Source organism: Aquila chrysaetos, chromosome Z (assembly GCF_900496995.4).
Source record: "Aquila chrysaetos chrysaetos chromosome Z, bAquChr1.4, whole genome shotgun sequence".
Lineage (NCBI taxonomy): Eukaryota > Metazoa > Chordata > Aves > Accipitriformes > Accipitridae > Aquila > Aquila chrysaetos.
Genome location: NC_044030.1, coordinates 57,440,323 through 57,466,255, shown reverse-complemented (window position 1 = coordinate 57,466,255; position 25,933 = coordinate 57,440,323). Strand labels below are relative to the sequence as shown.

At 38.2% G+C, this 25,933-nt stretch overlaps 1 protein-coding gene and 1 long non-coding RNA gene across 4 annotated transcripts in view; both read right to left on the bottom strand.

Annotated features, from left to right (window-relative positions):
• RFX3 (regulatory factor X3) overlaps positions 1–25,933 on the bottom strand; it is a 131,881-nt gene that overhangs the window by 77,329 nt on the left and 28,619 nt on the right. The gene's annotated exons all lie outside the window — the stretch shown is intronic.
• Positions 11,695–19,467, bottom strand: LOC115336775. Its single transcript, XR_003921908.2, has 2 exons — positions 12,047–19,467; positions 11,695–11,915 (listed from the first exon to the last, which is right to left on the bottom strand). It is a non-coding gene; the product is annotated as an uncharacterized LOC115336775 (long non-coding RNA).

The following is a 25,933-nucleotide window of genomic DNA, read 5'->3' as shown; positions in this document are numbered from 1 at the left end:
AACTTTCTTCCTTTACCCATCACCTCAGCAGTAGTAGAAAAACAGACAATGGGACAGGTGATAATCCAGGGTTCCCCAATGGGTAGGGATGGGGGAAGTAAAAACTAAGACATCAGAATTGTACAAGTAGAGAGAGAAACACAGGTTTCACCCTCTAATGACCTCACCACACCAGATTCAGGTTCCCATCAATACCATTTGCTAAACTAGAGTTTATAATGACCGGATAGTAAAGAGGGCTTAGAAGGATGAAAACTTATGAAAGCTCTTAAAGGGCTCTTAGCACAGCTGCTTAGGGCTTTCAAGAGACTAAAAGTGGTGCAATATTAAAATATTTCCTTTAAATTTAGGAACATCTACAGAATGAAAGCCCAAACAGCTAAAAGTAAAAACCATCATGTTCCTGCTATGCTACATCAAATTAGAGAACAGTTCTAATATGAAATTCTGTGTCTGAGGGAAAAAGAAAAGGAAGAGACAGCTTTCCCTTTGTTCTGAACTACGTAAAGATTACTTCAAAGTCCATCTATGATCAGAATCCAAATGGCTAAAGCTTTGGGTTGTTTCAATTAGGGATGCATAAATCTCAATACTACTTAATTTTCTGAGAAGTTGAAGCAGTTCAAAACATTGGAATTAGTGTTACAGGCTTACACATAGTTCACATGATTTTCATGCAGACAGCATTGATATTGACGTTATAATCCTAATCCTTACAACACTGAACTGAAGTACCTAGTGTATGAACTACAGTAACTGGATAACTATGTGATGACACCCTATATATGCAATACCTTCGAAGTAAGTGAAATTTTATATTCCATTTTTGCCATCTTTGCTGGAAGAATTGCATTACAGTACAATAGAAATTTTATATTCATAAAAAATTAGTGGTTTTGTAATTAGTAGCAACCAACAAAACTAAGCCTATGCTAGAAAATTTTACTAATATGTCTATGTCAAATAGGAGTGTTTAAAGAAAAAAAGTATCACATCTTCTGACAGTTTTATACCAGCTTTTGGACACTTACTCTCCATTGCTCCTATTTCTACTACATGATACTCTTTTCCTGACTTACTAAAATACAGAACACTGCTCTGAGATTTGAGAATCTTAGTTAAAAACACTGTTGACACACTGGAAATTATTTGGAGAAGAATGTTCTAAACATGTCAGGGTTAGGGTCTGAAAAACATATAACAGAAAAGACGAAGAATTATGCAAAATCCATTCAGTTACTAAATACAGAAGTTACAGTTGCCTTTTAGCTATGGAAATATCAAGGAAGGAAATTTCAACAAGAATGTAATAACACTGACACCAGTAAATAAAAACATTGGCTTAAAACAAACTAGTGAGCTAAAGTAAATCCTTTCCCTGTTGAACTGGGAGACATGCAAATAGGCTTACAACTGGGATAACTGTAGGCTTACTGAAAGGATAACTGTATGTAATCTGCTTAAACAGTGAATGGACTGGATAAAATCTCACCAGTTTCTCCAATTTCTATCTTCCTTAATCTGCAATGTTATTTTGCAAGAGAAGGATGTATGTCATGCAGGTCAGCAGATGAGTTAGCGATTACGCTGCTAAAGATGGAGGGACTGGATATATCTTTGACTGAGCTTTCTTTCCATGTAGTGCAAAGGCTATTTGTGAAACATATCCTTTTATTCTTGCTCCCAGATGTAACACTGCTTGTTTTAAAACAGAAAAATGAAAACATCTTGTTTGTCTTACACCCAGACACCTAAAAAGACTGTTTGAATTAGAATTGGAAGTACAGTAATTTGTCATATTTGCTTGCTTGGCATAGTCTGCAACTATTTGAAGGAAATAAGATGACTAGAAAGCACTCTGCAAATAGGTAATATCCCTCTGAAGAAACCAGAACAGATAACACCAATGAGGTTGCCTTTGGACCAGACTGGTCTTGGCCCACAGAGGTGTATAAATGCCAGTGACAATGCCAGTGACACCCAGTGGAGCCTGGGGAAAGACAAAAAATGCCCAGTTTCATTCCAGCTTTCTGTGTCAAAGAGCTCACAAGCCTGGTCATCTTGACCTCAGAGACTAAGAACCATCAAAGACTATAGCCATCAGAGCCAACAATAACCATCAGACTTATGGTACTGTAAACCTATGGCTTAACTAATGTATTTGATTAATGCTTGATTCTTAGCTTTTAACAGACTCATTGGCTAGTAGTTGAGCATAAATAATTGCTTGTCTGAATTTTGGAGATTTGGCTGGTGTCCCTCATAACATTCCTGTTACAGCAGTCGTCCCCAGTTAACCAGCAATAATAGCTGCAACAATTCACACCATAGCTGCACCTGGAAATCTGCTTGGTATGGTGCCAACTCACTGCAAAATGGAGAAGAAAGCACTGGGAATGCAAGATTAATTCTGAACTACAATGCAACTAAAACAGACTTAAGATGTCAACAGGCAGGGAATGTGGAAGGGCACAAGGATGCATAGGTAGTTGTGTCCAGATGCAACTTCATCATACTCATCTACATCTTCTGTCATTCTGCATCTGGCAGCTCTCTAGCCAAATAAGCGTTGCTTATCCTTATACCGTCCTCCTAACCTCCCTTATATCCTAACTTACCCTTACCTTTGCTTATGTTTCTCCTGAAAGAGCATAGGAAAAAAACAAAAGAATGCTGAAGTTACATAATACTTAAATAATATTCCAAAGCGTAGAAGTGCATTCTGCTCAGAAGCGTTGACTAAAAAGAATAAAAAGCACCAGAAACAAGGTAGAAATTATCTTGGATGAGGTGCAAAATGAGCCAAAGTTCTGTGAACTGAAACCACTTCAGTGTAAAGCTTCTTTACTGATCACATTCAGACATGAATTATCTGGAATGCTCTGGGCAGGGCATGTGAACTCCTCCTTGGCACCAGAGTAAATAACTCAGCCTTGGAGCTTCAGTGAGCCCTGAACACTGGCATAGCTTATTCAGCTCTGTCTGTGCTGTATTGTGTAGATGTATCCTCTGAATTACCATAACTGAAAAGCATTTTTTGAACTATTTCAAGGAAATGAAAACTTTCTGGTGTAAAGAGCTGGCCAAATAATTAACATGAAGGTCTGGAACCCAAAATTATGTAACTTACAATGGAAGAATTTTTAAAAATTAGTATTTTGAATAACTTCAGGTCCTAAACCAGCCACAAATTGGTGGCTTAGGACTTCTTACTTATCAGGAGACTTGTATGTTTTTAAGCTATAATCTGATACACATTATGTATCAATGGATAGCATCCCTCTCTCTTCTTAAGACTACCTTAAGACTGTCCCTGGCTTGACAGCATTTTCTGTTGTAGAACATTTGTCCCTGGCTTGAGAGCATTTACTATAGTAGAAAATCTGCCTCTCAAGATACTTTGAAAGCTTTTTTTTATATTACAAAGAGAATTTGCAAGGACTGAACTGTTTAATGGATTGACAGTGGAATATCTATTAATTTATTTCTGTGAAATTTAGAAGGTACAAATCTCAGTATATTATGTGCTGTCTATTCTAATGAAAATCATAGAAAAAGATTCTCATAGGCTTTATTTGTGCTGGTATATGCAATTATGCATGGCATTAACTTGCTTCACTGAAACACATACATGTTGGAAGTCTTTCTGATCTCCCTAAACAACCTCCTTGTAACATGTATGAAGTCTTGATATGTTAAAAACTACTAAGTATTTGGACACAACTGGCACTCTGTAAAGAAAATGGGAAGTTAAAAGATGGATATATCCTTGCAGCAAAGAAGACCAAAAGCAGCCTTGACTGTATTAGGAAGGGTGTAGCCAGCAAGTGCCTCACTTTCACACTTGAGACCGCATCTGGAATGCTCTGTCCAGTTTTGGACTCCCCAGTGAAAAAAAATAAATATGCAATTAAGCCTAGCTGAGGGTCACCAAGATATTGGTCAGGGGCCAATAATATTTGATGTGGTTGACCAAACTGGATTTGTTCACCCTTGAGAAAAGAAGTCTACATATATACAATTTCCTGAAGAAAATACACACAGGTAAATTGCTTGCCTCCTAAATTTCATTACATACCTTTATAACTTCAGAAAATGTGCATCAAAGTACTTTTAGTGGTAAATAAGATTATTTTCTGGTTACCAGAGTTTCTCTGAGATAGACTCCCCACATACTCAGTCTTAAAAGGTACCAGTTTCCAGATGACATGTATTCTAAATGTTAAAGATGATGCTTATGCTGTAGCACAGTGACTCTAATTCTCAAATACATCAGTAACCCAGTAGTTTTGCTAGAACAACCTACACCTTGATTGAAAAAAGGCAGAGACACTTAAGCAGAGTGCCTAGATTTCTTAATCCAACCTAGAAAATGCTAACAACATTCTTTCCATAACTCATTTATCTCTTCTTAACTCATCTAACATCTTGGTGAAAAAACAAGTAAATCAGTAGCTACTGAATAATACATTAACCTACATTCAGGTTAACTAGCCATTCTGATGCTTAGCCATTGCTATCTTCTAGGCATCAAAAGAGTGGAGATTTTATCAGAAAAGCTGGAATGTTTTCGTTTCTTACAGATAGCTTCAGTTACATTTAAGAAGTCCGTATGGGGAAAGCAGAAAGTGAAAAAACATACTGAGTGGCTGCAGCGGCTGACAAGATTGGTTAAGGAGAGAATGCACTCAAAATCAAACTAAGAGAAGTTACTGACAGTTTAGTTCCAGATTCTACTGGGCTTTTAGAGTGAAAACAGTTTGTCTGCATCTGATGCACTGTGGCTGTACACAGAAGAATAGCAGGACACAAAAATGATGTGTAGCAATCCAGCAAGTAGACTGGAAGATTAAGTTTCAAACACTACACATAAGAAGAAAAAGATCTAAGCTTTTAAGGTAAGAAAATTTCCAATAAAAAGTGACTTTGGGTCTGTACATAATCTTCACAACTAAAAGATGAAAAGAAAGCTATTAGATAAAAACAGAAGGATGTCTCAAATTTCTCCACCATCTGACAGGTGGAAATTATAAGAGCTAATTCAAAAACAGTTGGTAAGGTGCAAGAAATAACTTAGCATACTTTCCAGTTCATGTAACTTTGCCTTATTAATAATGAAGTTCACCATCCACTACATTTTCATTCACCTGGCTTGGATTATAGCATGATACCTTCCTGTCTCCAGCTAAAAGAGACACATGAATTATTTGTTCTTTCACTGCTCAGAACCTTGCAGCATTACAGCAGCAGGCCTGTTGTCCTTGCTGAAAACAACTGTTTGATTCCTACTGCAATTTTTCTCACAGCTTTTGTTCCATAAGAAGGCTTCATCCCTCACTTTGAGTCTTACTTACTTTCCAAAAGTGACACTGATGCTACTACACTGACTTCCTCTCACACAGAAAGAGAGCAAACAGCCTGATACCAACATTTGGAACTTGCATTGTATAAACAAATGTGCATGGACTTTCAGTCCAAAAAAGTTTTACTGTTATAGAGCTAATATTCCAAGTCTCCAATTTCACCCCTATTTCAGAGAGCAAACTACTTTCCTTTCCTAGAGATAGGCAAATAGTTCTTACTTGACCTGCAAGACAAATCAATATGGAATTTTTTTTTGTAACTTTAGGAGGACAACTGTAATAAGAAGAGCTGAAAGCCACAACTGCTCTCAACTGTTCACTCTTTTAGCACATAGAGAGAAACACTACAGGCAGTTCTACTAAGGTTCCATAAAGCATGCAAAAACTATCGATCATTATATAGGGTGTTCCTTGACTGAAAAAGAAAACTTGCCTAACTGTCAGATCCCATATAATTAGCTATGTGTTTTAAACAGGTTTGCTGAAGTGTTACTGTTCACAGCATACACGGCAATGCAGCTACTGTACTTACATTTTAGTATCTGAGATCAATTGACAGGTACCGCACTGACTACATCATGCCTAGAAAAGTGCTGATTTTCTATGTCTGGTGAAAAGCAGCTTTCCTTTAATTCTGTGGATTGTGATCCAAGTTTCTACTACAAAGTAGAATAAAGTGCCAAGCCAGTGCAAGATTTATTTTCACCTTAAGTGAGTCAACCTTGATTTGCTATGTTGCATTGTGCTATTCCAAAGTAAACAATGCTACCTCCATAGCAAATACTTATTTTGTCTTTGTTTTAATTTTCCAAATGAAAAACTAAACAGTTCCCTGTATTATGATAATGTCAAGCAAACAGAATTCCCTTTTCTATTCCAAGAAAAACAAAACCCCACAGAACTCTGCAACCATAACTGAAATACTTATAGTCAGTTAAAATGTCAGAAACTAGTACGTTCCCAAGTGATTCTCCATTTTTGGTGAATCAAGATAATGACCCAACTACCTCAATTGCTTTGAGAAGACAGGAGAAAGAAATGTAGTACAACTGACACCAAATATAAAATAAGCGCAGTGACAATACTTACAGGAGTTTAAAAATGGACAGATTCATGCTCTGGTTCCTGTTGTATCAATTATATTTTCATAATGAATATGTTTGCAAATAAGCCAAATCTAAATGTTTTATTCACATTTGAAATGTCAGGGCTGCTTATTAATCAAAGAAGCATCCAGCCATATTTGTTACTTTTTCAACTACGGTATTTAAGTACTTCAGTCAAACCAGAAATTTCCTTATGAAGTGCAAATTACATGAATCTAGAACACCAGAATGAACTGCACATTATCACACACTGCGAGAAAATATACTAACAAAATACTAATGAAATTTTCTTACTTTCTCTTAATTTATTTACTAGGAGAGACACGGTACATCTCCTAGAATAAGAGGAAGCCACAATAATATCCTTATCCAAGTTTTGTGACATTTACAAAAATCGGTATTTTTCTCTTCTTTCCCCTCCCATCTCTCCTCACACCTTCCCAAGATTCTCAACTTCCTGGACAAAAGTTCTCTACCCTGCAGTAGACTACCTGCATGTTACTCCTATCTAACTCAAACCTTCACAAAGACAATAGTTTTGCACTTTGAAAAAAAATGCATTGTATATTTTCCCTCTTGGTATCTGAAATATGCCACATCTTATATCAACACAGATAATTTAGCATTTGTATGGTCTCCATTTACAGATGGTGCACACAAAGAAACTATTACGCAATTATCACCTAACCAGACAGAGCACATTAAGATGAAAGGTGTCCGAAGTACCCAGTGCAAGGTGTTATGCGACAAAGTTAAAATCTTTCTCTCAGGTTTTGCTGTAGGACCAGAAATTTGCTTTAAAATATAAATAAATTGCATTTATTTTACATATCATAAATATAATCAGTTGTTACACAGAATGGTAAAATATTTAAAAACAACAGGAAGTTCTGTGCGGAAACAATAAAAATATGTTCCTAAACTACAGGACAGAAAAAATAAACCAGAACATTTATACACATGTTACCTTATAATCTGGGGGAAAAAAAAAAAAAAATTCTAAAGTTACTTTTAAAGTTGCCTCCTTCAACTAAGTTAAAACAAATTCTAAAATAATCCAGATATTCCCAATAGAACCATCTCCATCTACAGAACACTGAGTATTTAAACTTAACATTGGTAGAGTTGGATGCCACATAACCTGGGCTCTTAGTGTGCAAAGGAAACACTTCCATGTTTAAACTACTGACACGCATGTGCATAGGCACCACAGATTCCACCCTGAATTTACAGAACACCCCCAGTACAAGCTCTCTTGAAAGAAACTTGCTTGTATCTTGTAACAAAAATCCTCAGCTGCATTACACAAAGTACTGAAGACAGGTTGAGGGAGGTGATCCTTGTCCTCTACTCAGCACTGGTGAGGCCACACTTGGAGTGCTGTGGCCAGTTCTGAGCTCTTGTATTGGGTTTACATGGCAAGGTTTTGGTAGTGGAAGGGCTCAGGAGTGGCTTCTGTGAGAATATGCCAGAAGCTGCCCCCAGGTCAGACAGAGCCACTTCCAGTTGTCTCCGAGATGGACCCAACACTGGCCAAAGCTGAGCTAATCAGCAATACTGGTAGCAGTTTGGCTATAACATATTCAAGAAAGGGTAAAACAAGCTATGCAACAGCAGCTGAGAGAGAGGAGTGAGAAAATGTGAGAGGAACAACTATGCAAGCACTAAGGTCAGTGAAGAAGGAGGGGGAAGAGGTGCTCCACGCACTGGAGCAGAGATTCCCCTGCAGTCCATGGCGAAGACCATGGTGATGCACGTTGTCCCCCTGCAGCCCATGGAGGTCCACAGTGCAGCAGAAATCCATTCTGCAGGCTGTGACTGAAACACGGGAGGTTCTCACTGAACATCAGGAAACAGTTTTTTTACTGCGAGGGTGAAAAAGCACTAGCAAAGCTTGTGGCATCTCCATCCTTGGAGATCTTCAAAAGCCATCTCAACGTGGTTCTGGGCAACTGACTCTAGGTGGCCCTGTTTCAGCAGGGGGGTTGGAAGAGGTGGCCTCCAGACATCCCTCCCAACTCTGGGGCTTTCCCACCACAGACAAGGGGCAAGTCCTTCTGCTCTGACAGCTCTCAGAGGAGCCAAGTGAGGATGCTCCACTGGCACCAAGGAGGTCACCAGAGTTCCCCACTTGCATTGCTGTACTGCCCGTTGCTGGGCCCTTGTGCTCAGGGGCAACAGCCTCTCATGATGGGATCTGATGAGCCTGAGATTAACCCCTGCCCAAAAGGCCACCAAAACATGGCCAACATCCTGTGAAGCAAGGGTTTTCCCCCTTTGGGGTGCTTGCTGTCCTTACCAGGCAGAGGCTAGGGCACAGCCCCAGAGACTCCTGTGACGTTGCCAGGGAGCATTTGTGATGACCCCAACCTCACTGCTCTTTAGTAGCTGCAGGCTCTGTCCCAGTGCATTTCGTCCAAGCCTCCTTCAAATATGCACACACAGCATGCAACCTCCAGGAGGACTGTGGACCTCCACTTGGAGTGCTGCCTTTTTAAAGAGACTTGGCTGGTGTGGGTGCTGCGTGTCCCGCACAGCAGGATTTGAACTACATAAATCATTACATAAATAAAAGCTGCCGTTCACGATGCCAATAGAGAGAGACTGTCAAAAAATCACCTTATGCAGTGTAACTCTGCACCTTTCAAAATGAGTCATAAAGAGCAGTATCAACACATGTAACAGTCCTTATGCTTGTAACACAGCAGCCTGCTGAGATCCAGTACACTCTGCAAACTCCATACACTATATTGCTTATATTTGTCTATTCTGATGAGAAGTTTACAACAAAGCAGATGTAAATTAAACCAGGTCTACAAATATAACCATTTTATCAGTGAAATTAGTTATTTTAATGACCCATGAAAGCCATTTGGCTCAGAGTGGCACTGTGCAATGAACTACCTTTGAATTAAACATCCCACACCTTCAGCTTGCCTCCTGCACACAGCAGCCATGTAGGCAGGAAAGGCAAGACAACAAACTCCCCTTCAGGGGGTCAGCAAAGTGCCAAAGCACAACTCCAGAACACGGTACCCAAAGAACAAGCACGACAACCAGCACCATGCAGCATTCTGAAAACTCAGGAAAGCAAAAGGGGATGCAGGTAGGTTGGAGAGCTGTATGCGAGGGGTCCAAGGATGGTGCTCATCCTGGACCAGACACACTGCTCTTCAGCACCTAAAGAGAGATCTGCCCCCTCCACCTCTCACCACCACTTGCCCTGAACTCCCTCACCCTCCATCCATTTCATCGGTTTCCCCGCTCCATCCCCTCCTTTTTGGTCCCTGGGAGCCACCATTTTGTCATTGCTGTCTCCCCACATATGCTCAGAGCAGCCTGGGACTGGCCGCAGTAGCCATCCCCAACAGTTTGCCCAACATGCCTTTAAGCTTGAGAATACCTTAATATTGGAATGTTTTTACTAATGCCACAGCTGTAGTGAATGTTCCCTCTTCTGTCACAGGTAACGCAGCAAACCAGGATGTCTTGAACAATTAAAGGTGAATGAGAAGAACTGAGAAGCAGCACACACACCATGTTAGAAAAGAAAGCTACCTAAAAAGCCCAACACCACACCCTGGTAGTATTTAGTGTAATAAGTAAATCATCATAAAAACTTTGAAGTCTATATTGCCCATTTTAAAAAAAACAAAACTGGGGGAATAGTTGAAGAACACACACAAAATTTCAGTTGGGTTCTAACTTTTATTTACACAATACATTTATGAATACCATTACAAGAGACAAGGTAAGGATTTTCAACCATTTTATGCTGTTTTCTTTATGACAGGCTACAGGCCAGGGCAACAGCTGGAAAGTCAATGGCTGAAGCTCTGTTGTGGGTGTTAGTAAGATGGTTTGCACATTCCACCAACACTGCAAGGGATAGTAAAAACAGGATTTCTGCAAAGTATACATGCCATGTAAGCCATGTCTTACCTTGCTATTTCAAAGGTGCTGTCTTCACTGAGGTTATTCCTTCTGTGCAGGTATTGTATTTTTGCCAACCTGACCTACTTGCCAGAGAGCTCCAGGGGTCTCACCAAGTCTATGGTGAAGTTAGAGATGTTTTGTGGGAAAAATTCTGGTGCCGAGATTGCTGGCTAGCATAAGGTAGAAACTGCCATCTGCCATCCTTATTTTACCCTGACTCAAACTCCAATTGCTACATGACCTGGACTTGGGCTACTGTTTATTTTCACTTTCACAGCAATGATTTTGTCAGTCTTGTAGATTCTGTCCGCACTGGGATTCACTTTTTGAAATCTTCAGGGTGAAATGTCCCCTCCATTACTTTATGACCACAGTCTATTAAACAGCATGGGTGGGTACCCCCTCCTTTCCCACAGTTTCAGCTATTAAGAAGATTTCACTCATGATCATCTGATGATAACCTTTCTCAAATCTCTTTTGTTATAAACACTGTGATATGGTCTGCCTTTTTGAGCAAAGGCACATAGTCTTTAATTTTAAATCAATCCTTGGATTTGATTTTCCAGACCTTCACAGAGTTTAAAGGGATCACATCCACAGGCCTGGCTCTGATAGCTCTGTGGAAGCTATGGTTATAATCCTTCATAAAACCTGTTAACACATCAATGTATCAAAAGCGTTGCACATGAAAGTATCTCCACTCTCAGTTATAAGCAACCTGTTAAAATACTCCGCAGTGGAGGCTTTTGCTTTATTGCTAGGAACAAGATGGTGAACAGCAAACAAGCTGTTAAAGCAGTATACAGCCTGGTTTAAAAAAAAACTTTCCCCCATCAGTCTGTGATTTCCTACATGTGCACTGCCTGCTAAAAATGGCTTTAAAAGCCCCAGCTGCATCAGATCCCATTTTGCCTTTTAGAACAATGGCAGAGACATGCTTGTGTAATATGTGTAGCACCGAACTTAAGCTGTATTTAACAGCAGTGTCATGTTTGGAAAACTACTGCACATCCACCAAGTCTGCTGATATCGAGCATCCACCTCTAGCACAATCACCTTGTTTCTCAAAGTGCTTTCTTGGTAGTTTGCATAAGGTCCAGGTATCCTGGTCTGCGAGCCAAGTTGCCACTTGGTTCCAGTTCATATCAACAGTCAGGCTTTTAGCAGCTTCTAAACCAGTATTTTATATCACCCAAGCTTCCTACCTCCCCAGGAGCACAGCAAATGCCTTTAATTGTCATGCCATTACTACACACACATAAGAAATAAAACACTTCACCACGGTTTAATTCATGCACAGAGATACTTTATTAAGTGGTTATGATGGGTGTCAGTCATAGGTCAGGCTTTTCCAAGGTTTTGTTGTGTTTTTTTCCGCTCTTCCATGAAAGCCACTGTCCTTTCTCTCCTCATTCTTTAACCGCTGCAGGCCCAGATAGCAACACTTCTGTCTTCTGCCTCCTCAGCTAGTCAGCTGGAGCTTTTTAAAATGTTCTATAAGGACATCGACCTAAGGATAAACAAACAGATATAGCACAAGCCTGTACCTCACAGTGATGTTAAAAGGAACTGCAAGGTTTCCCCAAAGCAGCTGGCAAAGGCAGCTTCCATCAACACTCGCCCTTTCTCTGTGAAACTTACCTGGAAGTTGCTTACTGATTCACAGGCCTGTCAGACGGCTCCTGTTTCATGTGGTCTTTTCTCAGGAGTCCTGCTGGGGCTTGTCCTTATTGCCTCCACACCCATGTTCTTCTGCAGCTGGCCTTTTGCTCTGGATTTCCACTTTTGCAGACAGCAATGCTGTGTCTTGCAACACAGCACAAAGCCTCAAAGCTGCCCCAGTAATAAACAGTGCATGGCCATCCTGGCAGGCAGTTTGGTGCCAGTTGTGGGGCTCCCGGATTGGGCTCCTCTTTTCACATGGCAGGGGATGCACAGGGGCCCCTTGGTGGGCCATCTCTGAGGACAGGCTGGTAGCCCCTGGGCATGTTCTCACTTGATTGTGCCCCTCTCCCCACACTGCCCTCCTCATACCCTGTCCTTGTCCTCTTATACCTCCCTCCACCCCAAACATGTCAGGATTTGTTCATTGGACTTGTGAAGTGGGGGCCCCCGACCTACTTTATGCTGTTATTTCATTACTTCCCATTCACCCTTAAACTTTAATTAATACATTTCATTAGTTCTAACAAATGTTTTTACACATTTTATGGATACACTTTTATGTAAACATATATTTAATTTATATATGTTTACAGTATATAAAGCATACATATCTATATTGTATATAATACTTCTATAAAGCTATATATAAAGCACAAAGTATAAGTAAAATACGTGTTTTTATGTCTCTGTAAAGCATTTTATATCTAGATTTACTACAACTATACATACATATAAATGGACAGGTATTTATATCTGGTCCAAAGGAAATAAGCAGCCAACTGGAGTGTGTGCTGAGGTCACATGCCTTTGATGCTGTCAGCACTGGCAGCCAGTTGCAGGGCAGTATGTAAGCATGTGGGTTACGTGGTGGCCAGACATGATGGCTTGCTGCCATGAGATGATGGCCAAAGCAAAGTGGTGGCCCCAACTCTGTAGCAGGAGGGGACGTCCAGTTCCACCCTGCTTGGAGCAAATCATTGGCGGCGGCTGCTCTAGATGGTCCCAGGGTGCTCTGTGCACACACGGGGAGACAGCGATGAAAAAATGGTGGCTCCCAGGGACAACAAGGAGGGGTGGGATAAAACAGTATGATAATTTTTAGAGGGCGTATTAATCTTTGGTAGCATTTCAGCCTGTCTTCTGAAAAGAACTTCCTATGGACTCCAGATACTGAAACAAATTGCACTTAAAAGACAATTTTTTTTTTTTAACACAAATGTTCCTTGCCTTTTATTGGATTACTGTATGCTGATAAATTGCAGTTTAAAAAGCATTCAGATTTTGTTGTTTTCTGTTTTAGCAAGTTTCCAACAAATGCTAACAAGTTTCTAGGTATACCTAGGCAAGGAGAAAAAAAAAAAAAAAGAGAGAAATCAGTGAGGAAGTGGATGATATTAACAGGAAGTACACAAGTAGTATACAAAATGCAAGAGTAGAATCTGACCTCAAGCAAATAGGGGTGTACTTCCTGTAGCAAACTATCATAAATTAAATGGTTACTGTTATCACGCTCTGCAATAAATGTCTGATAAAAATACATTCAGCAGTTTAATATATTACATCAGTCACAATATATTACCATTTTATCATTTCAATTTTTGAGAGTTATTGTCTAACTTTTGTATCAAGATCAATGTATCTTTATGACAATCAAATGATTAAGAACTTCTTTTGTGTCTTAGTTTATGATAAGCAGTACGTTATTTGAAGCTTTACTGCATTAGAGCCAGAAAGCAGACTGAGAGAATGGAAGAAGGGAAATAACTAACAACAAACACAGACTCTGAAACTGGCAAGGAGCAACTGTATCCTCTGCACTGTATCTCATGTACTAGAGAACAAAAATTGAACTTTACTCAGATTCTTCCAGTTTGTGCAGGAAGAACACAAGCACAATAAAATATAATAGCTTAAGAGCTGATTCTATCATCAAGTTTCTAGAATGTTCAGTCACTACCAGCAATTCATTGAGACTGGCCTCTTCTCAAAGGTTAGATCCCATCTCAATTTGCAATTCACTGCAACATGATGTAGCAAGAGCTTCAAAATAAGGAAAGAATTGAGATCTTTGAGAAAGATTTAAGTAATTCCACTCATGATTTTTAAGGAAATTAAGAACTGGTATGAATAAACAAATCTGTGGCATTTAAGAGAGACAAATATTACTGCAGAAGTTTATGATAAGAGGAGACTAATTTTTGAGTTGTAGCTCAGAAACTTTTGTTACAAAGTACAGGTAAGGTTCAAGATTTTCATGGATATCATTAACTGTCATGTTTCTTTACTAAGTAGTCCTAAATCTGCTTGAAGCTTCTCATGCTACAATCCCTAATGGTTGTGCAGGATACTGTTTTACATCACTGGAGGATAAAAGGATTTTGTTAGCAGAATCAGCCTAACATGTTGTATGAATTTGATAGAGATACCTGTCATGCAATCCTTATGAACCAGTCACTGAACCAGGGTATACACACCTTCAAGTATCTCCTGTGAGTGACAGGCATTTTGTATAAGCACACAGGTGCAACAGTAAGGCCCAAGAGAGAATCCTGTACCACTAATGACCTCTTACGACTAGAAAGTGTGTGTCTTCAAGTCTGCAAAGTTCTTAAAGATGTGTTTAGTGGTACACATATTTCAAAAGAAGAGCTCTGAATGGACTTTAACAACAAGAGAGGGCTGTCATCAGTAGCACAAAGTCCACCTGGAGGCCAGTCATTAGCTGAGTACCTGCAAGGATTGATACTGGGTACAGTACTGTTTAACATCTTCACTAATGACCCAGATGGTGGAACAAAGCCCACCTCAGCAAGCTTGCAGGTGATACAAAACTGCAAGGACTGGTTTATACATCGTGGTTGATAGTGACTAAAAGCCACAATACAATCAATCTGCTTTTGAATTACTTTTAAAATTTACATTCTTGCATTGACAAATGATGATAAGGATCAATTTTTGTGAAATAAATGTGTAACATTAAGAAAAAAAAAAAAAGATACTCGATTACCAAAATGTTTTTTGGAGACTGATATATGCTAAAGAATTTTAGCCCACAATTTAGCCTCATTTCTTCTCTGTTGATTGGGATACCGTCAATTTTGTACCAATATATTATTTTGCTCACATGGAAGCTCTTCAATCTGATTGGGAAAAAGCCCATAGAATAAGTACTGAAAGAACAAAAAGATGGTGAGACAAGACTCTTATCTCTTAAATCTTGGCCATTTCCTTCTAAATTCAGCAACATATGTGAGATGCTAAATCACAATATGAAATTATGTCAAGTGTATTGACAAACTTAAAAAAACCACACTTTTTAAAAGAAAAAAAATAAACTAATACTTAAAAACTCTAAGGATTAGCTAAGAGGAATTAGATCCCTCAATACATTTGGGTATGTAGGCCTAAACTATTTGTTCTGGAAAACACATAATCAGCAACACAGGGAACGGACTGCAAATTTCTAGACTAACACCCTTATTTCTGGATATTCTTTTGTCTTCAGCTAGACATGACAAATACCAGAGCTAAGCTTACAATTTACAAAATTACATTAATGTAAATCATAACCATCTCTCACAAAATAAAACCACAAGTCCTAACTTATTTCATATCAAAATGGTATGTTTTTAATTAATGGACAGTTTATGTCCCTGTGTCTTCCAGCGTACATGTTCAGATTAGCTTTGACATTGTTATTTGGTTTCTTTCAAATGGGGTAAAAAAGTTATTTTATAGTATAAAACACATATTATTTTCTCCATAACTTCCATTACTTGTAGTGATGACAAACTTCTGAAAAGAACTTATTTTCAAAGTAATACTTTAACCATTGTTGTTTCCATACTAAAAGCACCGAAAGCGGTGATCACTTTTCAAAATTAACTTCTGAAGTCTGAAGCGTTAGGGATTATACATTTAGGTCATTTTTTAGACTCTGCAACACAGCTTTTTCTTGTAGAGAGGAATGTGGCTGTCAATCATTCCTTCTCTTCCAAAACAAACATGCTTTGCAGCTTTTACTTGTCACTCCCATTACATGTAATGTAGGCAGTTTAGCTCTAAAACAATTTAAGAAACTGCAGAAGTTAAATACATAAATTATTATTATGATGACAGAAAAGGCAAAGAATGTCTTGCAGCTCCATTTGCTTTCTTTGTTGAGGAAGAAAAAGCTAATTATCTGCAGCTGTCAACCATGAAGACCTAGGCCTATTTCAGTCAACATAAGCCTTGGACAAGCTAAAATATTTTTCACATTTAAACTTCATTTTTTTTCCCCCTTTCTGGAAAACAGGATTTTATTATAAAACAGTAAGTATCTACACAAGAGTGAAAAAAGACACATCAGGCATAAAAACTATAAGGATTTCATTTTTCATAAACAATTCCCTATATTAAAGATTCATATGCCATATAAAATGAGAATATAATTTTTTCATTATCACATCTAGAACTTTGATAGTTGTAAAGAATCTCTATGTATAAAAAAAATTTGATCTAAAAATCGCAGAAAGAGTTGTGGTTGCAAATTTAAACTTTATTTGGCACTGTTCAATTTTTAGGGTAGAAGTGTTGGGTATCTCACAAAAACGGAAAATATTACAATTTATATTTGAATTCAAACTTCAAAGAGAAACCTGAAGTCTTGTTAAACTATGAAATCCATGTAGAATACTTCCTTTACAAAGTTTTAAGGACACTTACCCAAGGTGTGAACATTTAAAAGTCTCTTCTTTTACTGTCATCTTTTATCACAATTTCTCATCCAGCTAAGTATAAGAAAGGGAAAAAAAGCAGGAAAGGGGAGAAAGGAAGCAGGGAGGAAGGAAAACGGGGAAGAGAAAAGTTCTGTCCTCACTTTTCTAACTGGTTGAACTACAGAAATTGTTGCACCTAGAGCTTTCAGGAAACCTTATTTATGTTTTCCTACATTGTTTGTCAAAACCAAAGAATTACCATATTTTGTAGGAATCTGTCTATGCTACAACAGTTCTCAAACTTCTCCTTCCCTACTCTTTTACTGAATGTCTTGATCCTTTCCCACTTTCATCTATAGCACGTACTTATCAAAACATGCTTTCTCAATTCTCCATGCTGTATTCAAAGTCTGGCCAATTGGCCTCACCTTCCCTCGTGTCTGCTTCCACAAACTCATTGACTCCCCTGTACAAAACTTGATTTTCCAACAAAATCTTCCCTTTTCAAACCACTGTCACAGGCAGTCAACTATCCATAAAGGAAATTGTCCAAGTACAGGACAACAAACGAACAGACCATTTTGTCAGAAAATCTCCTGAAAATTCAAACACTTGGCCACTTTTAAACCACTCTTCTTAATTTGACACCATTTGCTACTAAGTAAGCTGAAGAAAAAACATGTTGCTAGAATCCATTGAAATTCCAGCCATTGATATTTTCACATTATTTCAGATGCAGGCAAACGTGGCATGAACAAAAAACACAGCAAACTTCCTCAATTCCATCTTTAAAATGACTCCTTCTGGCAATCATGTGTCTTACCACAGTCAAGGAATGTTGACTGAAGGTCTTTTGATTGCCACTTTTGTGTTAGAATATCCATCATTTACTTCTATACATTTTTTCAGCCACTTCATCTGCAACACAGTCCAGAAACCTCACAGTTAGATTACAGTGAACTGTCCCTTCAATGGTATACACATCTAGACATCAAATTCAAAGCTATTTTAAACACCATGTATGTGAAGAATTCTTAAACTTCTGAACTCTATAAACAGAGAAAGTTAATTAAACTTTGATGTATCCAGAGAAAAAAAATTATGAGGATCTAAAATTAACAACTAGATGATTATTAAATATATTGTAGATTAGTTTATGTCAGTAGATAGAGAGCAGGTTAACTTGCATCAAATACAAATGTAATAGAGTCGGGAGCCCCACTGGAACATATACTGAAATAAAACGTCAATACTTTTGCAGGACAGTAACTTGATTCCAGAACAGACAGCTGAAAATAAACACCCATGCTTTTTCACCTTCTAAAGTTATGTACATATTTTAAACTGACTAAATTAATTCCTGCTGGAACCCTCAGTGTTCATGGGAATCAAGAGGAACACATACTAAAATGTTTAATTCTACAGGAGATGAAAGGGAGGCAAGAGGTATAAGCAAACTAAGTTTTTTTTCTTAGCCAAGAATTTTTTGACTACAGAATATTTCCAGTCAGAAGTCAAAATTCATTCCTCTATTATGTCTACATATTCTTCTGTTAAAACTTGTATATCTTATTCAAAGATTTCTGCTTGGTTTGCTTTATGAGAAGAAGTTAAAGTAACATTATTATTACAAATTAATTGAACTACATACATTCTGCTGTCTTAAAATGTATATTGTAAGAACAGTAATTACAAATTGTATCTTTTCCTCTTTTTGAACTGCTTTCAAAAATTCAGAAGAAAAAAGGATAGATATGAGGCCATTAACAGAAATTGAACTGATCAGCTTCTCAAGACAGTTAATGCAAGACTTAAAACACTAGGAGGAGTTTTGTTAAACTTCAGCTCTGAAAACAGAAATTAGTAGAAAACAACTGCAGAAAAGTCCATGTAAGAAAAAAACATAACTATTCTTTTCCAGGAAACAGAGGAAGAATCCATCCTAGAAATAAAACAAATTGGCCCACAGGGTGGCAGAAAAGAGACACATACACAGGAAAAAAAAAAAAAATCCAAGAAAAATTCCTGAATCGTATTTGAATAAAAATATCTAGCTTTACTAGCACTTCATCTAGTAGCCTGACAAAAAAAGATGGTTAGGGATAAAAATGATGTAGGGTACCAATTCATTCATGTGTCTTTCTTACATGTTCATTATAGTGTGGAAAACTAGGTAGGCAGTATATAAAAACATAGTAACTACACAGTTTAAGAATACTTCCTATAAAGTTTCTACAATAGAGTAGTATCTAGACATGCAGTTTAGTAAGCACTGCTGTTTCCAGAAGTGTGCTCTGTCTTACTCTTAAAATAAAAACACTTTTTCCTAAACTCCAGGGTTTCTGATAAATCTTCATTACAGTGAATGCTGTATAGTTTTAGTTCTAGTTTTAGCATTGGTATAGTGGTATTCCAGTTCAGCCTAATAATAGGACTGGGATCTAGATGTTTTCAAGCAAAGTAAAAAAATCCCCCAAAATAACATAGAACTTAACATTTCCTCACCACTATCCTCATAGTATCTAAACAATATAACTACAGAAGCAGCACAAAGAAAGCAATAGCACCCCTAAACAGTTTGTGGCATAAAAGCTCAAAAGAACTCTTTAAACTCCCTGAAACTTTAAACACCAAGTGCACAAAAATATAATAGGCTAGTGGAGAGATATTTCACTTGAGAATAGGCTGATACACCAATCCTTACCTAGTAGTTTTTAATTCCAAAAATGGCATGCCTGTAGGAAATCTACCAAACACCTAATTTCTTTCCCACCTTTTCATGATTACTGATAGAGAAACATTGATACCTATACAGAATTTGAAGCCATAGGACAAATATTTATTTAATTTGGATTGTTTCATTGATTTTTCTTGTGGCAGTATGCAGAAATTTCTTTAAAACACGAAACATTTTATATTAATGAAATATGATGGAAGATCAATTTTAAAAAGTAATAATCACTGTTATGCTCTTTCTCACCTACATATAATTTTAAATGCTTTTGAGCAAATATCTCTGACTGGATCACACTGATAAATCACTTATCTGGCCCTCAAGAAAAACTACTACATTAAAAGTTCCCCTACAGTGACTAAGCATGTGAAACTTATTTCTTAAAATTCAGTTAGTGAAGATACTAATAGGTCAACTCCAATAGTATCACTGAAGACAAACTGATAAACTGATTTAGCTATTCCTATATTATGTTGTGATCATGGACAAAGATAAATGTCAAAAATTTCATTAATTATGTTAGCTTCTGACATTTAATTATGAACACGTGAATTACACAGCTCTAAATACACTAAGAACGTAGCTAGGCTGCAGCTAATCCTGGAAGTTCTAGTCCATGGAAACTGTATTTTGGCTGCTTACTGACTTCATTTTAGGACAACCTGTGGTGGCTTATTATGCTGTTTCAGTAGACTTTCTGATTTAGACAACTGCAAAATCATTACAGAAGAGGTGCACTGTGCAACATGATAAAAATAAATACCTAAATCATTAATAAAGATTTAGATTATTTTAACCAATTTATTTAGAATGCAGCTGGTGTACTCACCCACTTGCTTTTCTCATCACTTTAGAAAGTTTAGAATTCAAGCCTCTAACAGGTGATACAAGAGAGATTATATTCATCTTATTAGAGAGTCTAATTCTGAACTAACACCAGAAGGGAGTCCCTTCAGCTCTAGACTCTAATAACATACAGAACAATGACCATTTATCTCCATAAATCATTTAATGGTTTACATAATGTTGTATATTTCAGTGAAAAAGGGTAGAAAAGGAATTCTAAATGTATCTAGTAGACAAGATATTTCATTCTATGTAGCCTCTAGGCTGGAAAGCCCAAACTCTTAGCAGAGTCCTGGTCCATGCAGTGAAGATCCTTGCCTAAGAGTTGGGATTTTTAAATTCAGCACCCTGCTCTCCCACATTCCTTTTCATGATCTTTGGTATGTCAGTTTGTGCGCCTGAGTTTCAACCTTCCCATCTCTGAAATAGAGCAAGCTGTATTTTTCTGTTTCACAGACATGTCAGAAGAGGAAATACACTGACATGTCTGAGCCACTGAGATCCAGTAGTAAAGAAATGGCAGTGTACAGCACAACGTAGATTATTCTCAGATTTCTAGGACTGAAACTGTTGACTGGAACAATTGAGTCCTGACAGGTATTTCCTAACAAAATATGCTCTGGTCAATGCCTATGATTGATGAATCAATTCCCAAGTACTTTGCCATTTAAATTCAAATAGCCCCAGATGGACATAAGACACTGATAGCAATTATATAATCTGTAAAACTTAGATTTCCAATTTAAAAGCAAATCAGCATGAGGAATAAGCTCATTGCTGAATACTAGATCTCTTAGTAAGATATGCACTGACAACACCTCAAGTATGTTGACAAGTTGAGTGATTTTTTTTGTCAAAACAGCATAAATGAAAAGCAAGGAATTGTTCTACACAACTTAGTTTTATCTAGACTATCACTGTGCTGTGCTTTGACTCTGGCTTTTAACCAGATTTAGCTCAATAGGTTTTAAAATTGATTAAATTATTTAACCGACTAAATTAATGAAATCCAACACACTATGGACAATTCTATTGCTTTGTTTACTTCCTTATATTAGTCTTTTACTAGCAGAGTCTAAGCTATCATAAAGCAGCTTTAACAAACCAGAACCAAACAGCAAAACAGCTCTGAAAGCATTCTAACTAAATCATATCATGTTGCATTCAGAATGAACCTCAATTTTCTGAAACTCTGATAACTGAATAGGTCAATTATGCAAATGCTAGAACAGCATGGAAGAAAATGAAACAGAGAAACAGTCAAGATTACCAGTACCTCTCTTTAGTCAGTACGGTACCAGAAAAGTAAATATGATCCTAAGCAAAAGTGAACACCAGATAGACACCTATTAAACTGAAAAAAAAGTTTAATGAAATGCAGTAAGACACATGGAAGAAGGTGTAGTTATTTTTAATGAGGATACACAAAACAATTATGTCTCTGTGATAACTGAATACAAACAGCACCATGGATCAAAAATGCAGTTAAAAAACATATCCCCATCCCCACAATGCATGCTTTGTGAACTGACCAACCTGAACATGCAGACAAAATGGTAAGTTAGTGTTTTATACCAGCTGCAGCTGTTTGACATTATATACCTAAATCAGTCACTTAGACAGGACTCAGATTCACTAGAGAGCATGCTCCAAAACTATAGTTTTAATATATAAAAATATCTTCTAGTTTTCAACATTATGAAGGTAATTTTGTGATGTGAAAAACTGTAAATTAATCAAAGAGATGAGAGGCAGAGTTTGACACATTTGAAATGTTAGCACCCAGTTCAACAGTTTCCAAGATGAATTAATCATTTTGCTGTGACTGTGTGCTTGACTTCACCCCTGACCCCAGACTTCAGGCCATACCAAGATTTCTTCCAAATGCCTCATGCTTTCCCACTGGATGGTAATGGGATGCGCTGTGCTGTTCAACTGTCTAGACATCAGTGAAGTCTGGACTGCAACAAAACCAGTATATTCAAACTTACTGTCAGGAAGCAGGTGAACAAAAAGCATAGACTTTTGTTGATCTTGACGGATTCAAGAATCAGACAAAACAGGCAATGAAATTGACTAGAAATTCTCCTTTTCCCTTGTATACAAAAGGAAGAATATACTGAGCTAGCTGCAACAACAGACCCAATGTGGAAGCTACCACAGGGGGGTAATAGTATCCAAACAGTATCCAAAAAAGACTTCTAAAAAGAACCAAATATTAATGCTTTGTTACTATGTATTTTCACCAATGAGACAGGACTGGAGATCTGTAGAAGTGGTAGAAATGGAAGACCTACATTACACCTGCATCTCAAAGAACCAATCTCCAAAACATAAGTGTTGACTTACATGCAACTGATGGGTAAATTATGCCTTTTGGTTGCTGTAAATGCCCTCATGTGCAACCTCGTGCATTTCACATAATGAACCAACTGCCCCCTCAGTCCTTTTGCCCACTGAAATGCAAGTACTTCAAGACTGTAGTGGAGACTGACAAGACTACAGAATGATATAAACAACACATCCCCAAGGACAAATTACTGCAAAATAAGTAGGTTTTTTCTTCAGATCACTGTATGTATTTTACTCATTCAGAAGCCTCAAAAGTGCTCCTACTGAGAGAGATCAATATGAAGTCTCAAATGACTGGAAATTCAAGGACAGCATCTGTTCTAGAATTTTGTCTGTGAGCAGTGTTTATGGACAAAAGCCTGAAAGTTAAGCAGCAGATCTACACGTGTCCCAGACTGTTAGATTTCTAAGACACCTCCAAGGCTTCTGGAACTGCAGCCTGACAAGATTCAACCAAGTCTAAAACATTCACAAAGCCATATTGACAACATTTCAAGGGGCAATATTTTCCCTTTAACTCTTTCCTTATACTACCCATAAATCTTCAAAACTGTCTGAAAGACATTTACCTCAAAAAAATACAATATTACTCTCACATGAGAATACCAGGTCATCTCCAGTGAAGAAGTTACAGCTACAAACACAAAAGTATTTGCAGTAAGATAATCAATGGACCATATGAAACTAATGCAAGAGTTTCTGTCTCACCAGGCAAAACGCACTAAAAACCTTCAAAGTAAAAACATTAAACATTACCACATTGCTAAAAGATCCTGACATACAAAAATGCTAAAAAACTGATAAAAGAGGAACATGCATTTCACTGCTGAGGAACATGCTGGTTTAGAATGAATTTAAGACACAAAGTCTCTCTGGGCTGAGTTACACAACACTGACTTTGCTGGTAACGACAGACTCTGTGCTGATGAAGACAACAAATACAAATTTTGGAGAGTGTACCACAGCCTTGTTATTACAAAGTGTTCATTCATGAGAATATGAATATCTGTATTATCTTCAGGGAACTTTATTAGAAAACTCAGGACAGTTCTAAGACAAATTAATTATTCTATTCCTCACTTACCACAAAAAAAAAAAAAAAAAAAAAAAAAAAAGGCCGGGGGAGAGGAATTGCTCTCTTCTCTTTAATAGAGCAGTACAAAGTCTTACCCCTTTTGCAGGACAAGGAATCAGTACTGTCTGCCAAATGACAGCGGACCTGTAGAGCCTAGCACACCTTCAGAGGAAATCAGTTGAGGAAATGGAAATATTTTAAAGACAAATTATTTTGTATGTACATACACAAGTAATACAAATGCACAGAGACATAATAGCTTTCTGCATAACAAAGCCTGAAATTCCTCAAAAGTTTCTATTTTTAAAATAGGAAAAAAGTTTATTTATCCTCATACAACCATGAACTATGGGTAATAAACTACAGGAAAGATCTATTTTCAAAAGAACAGTCATATCTGGCTTAAGGTATATATGTTCTTTCATTTCTGTCTAGAGGGAAATTTAAGAACAGGGACAGTCGGCTGCCTTATTCTAATTCTCTCTTTCTCCCCCTGCCCTTTTATTTCTCTCTCTCCTCCCTTCTTCATTCTCTCTCTCCCCGCTTCTGTCCCCCCCTTCACCAACCCCACCCCCCACCCCCCCAATCTCATTCTACCCCCATCAGATATGGAAAGAGCTGTAAAACTACCCACTGTGAAGACAACAGTCCAAAAAGAAAATGGCTGATACAAACACCAGCTCTGGATATGCAAACCGCCTGTGAATAATGTTAGAAAAAGATACATCATGGGAGCAAATACAAGAGCTACCAGCAGATTTCAATCTCCATGTACTCTTCCTCTCTCTTCAAAAGAGCAACTCGGAGAACCACAGACCTCTGGAGTTCATCCACTCCAACCCCGCTGCAAATAGCAGAATCCACCAGAGCAGATTGCCTGTGACCACATATAGGTAGGTTTTGAATATAACTCCAAGGATGGATGCTCCACAATCTCTCTGCACAACCTGTTCCAGTGTTCTATCACCTTCACAGTAAGAAAAGTGTTTTCTTATGTTCAGATAGGATTTCTTCTATTTCAAATTTTCACAGCCAGTTCTGTGTCATTGGACACCACTGAAAAGAGTCTGGCTCCCTCTTCTTTACACACTCCCATCAGGTATTTATGCACACTCCTGAGCCTTCTCTTCCCCAGGCTGAGCAGTCCCAGCTCTCTCTGCCTTTCATAGGAGAGATGCTCCAGTCCCTTCAAGATCTTTATGGCCCATTGCTGGACTCACTCCAGTATGTCTATGTATCTCTTGTACTGGGAACCCAAGGACTGAACTCAGCACTATATATGTCTCTCGTCAGAGCTAAGGAGAAAGGAAGGATCACCTCCCTCCGCCCACTGGCAATGCTTTTCCTGATGCAGTCTAGAAGGTTGGTGGCCTTCTTTGCTACAAAAGCACATTGCTGGCTTGTGGTCAATTCATTGTCCACCAGGACCCCCAGGTCCTTTTGCACAAAGCTGCTTTCCATCCAGTCAGTCATGGAGTACATGGAGATTGAAATCTGCTGGTAGCTCTTGTATTTGCTCCCATGATGTATCTTTTTCTAACATTATTCACAGGCAGTTTGCATATCCAGAGCTGGTGTTTGTATCATATGCATGCTGCTGCATAGTGTTATTCCTTCCCAGGTGCTGGACTTGGCATTTCTTTTTGTTGAACTTCATGACATTGCTGTCAGCCCATTTCTGCACCCTGCCAAGGTTCCTGTGAATGGCAATGTACCCATCTCACCTACCACTCACTCCTCTCAGTTTTGTATTGCCCAAAAACTTGCTAAGTGTGTGCTCTGTCCCACCATCTCTAGGTCATCAATGAAGAAGTTTAAGAGTATTGGACCCAGTATCAATCCCTGTGGCACATCGCTGGTGACTGGCTTCAGAGCTGGCCTTTGTACCACTGATCACAACCCTGTGAGCCTGGCAGTTCAGGCAGTTTCCAGTTCTCCTCAGTGTCCACTTAATCTAACTCATACTTCATCAGCTTGTCTATAAGGATGTTATGGGACAGTGTCGAAAGTCAACACAAACAAGATCCTCTGCTCTCCCCTAATCCACCAAGTCAGTAATCCCACTGTAGAAGGCTATCAGGTTGGTCAGATATGATTACTTCCCAGTGACCTCCTTTTGCTTTATACAGTTTGGAAATTGTCTCCAGGACTACTTG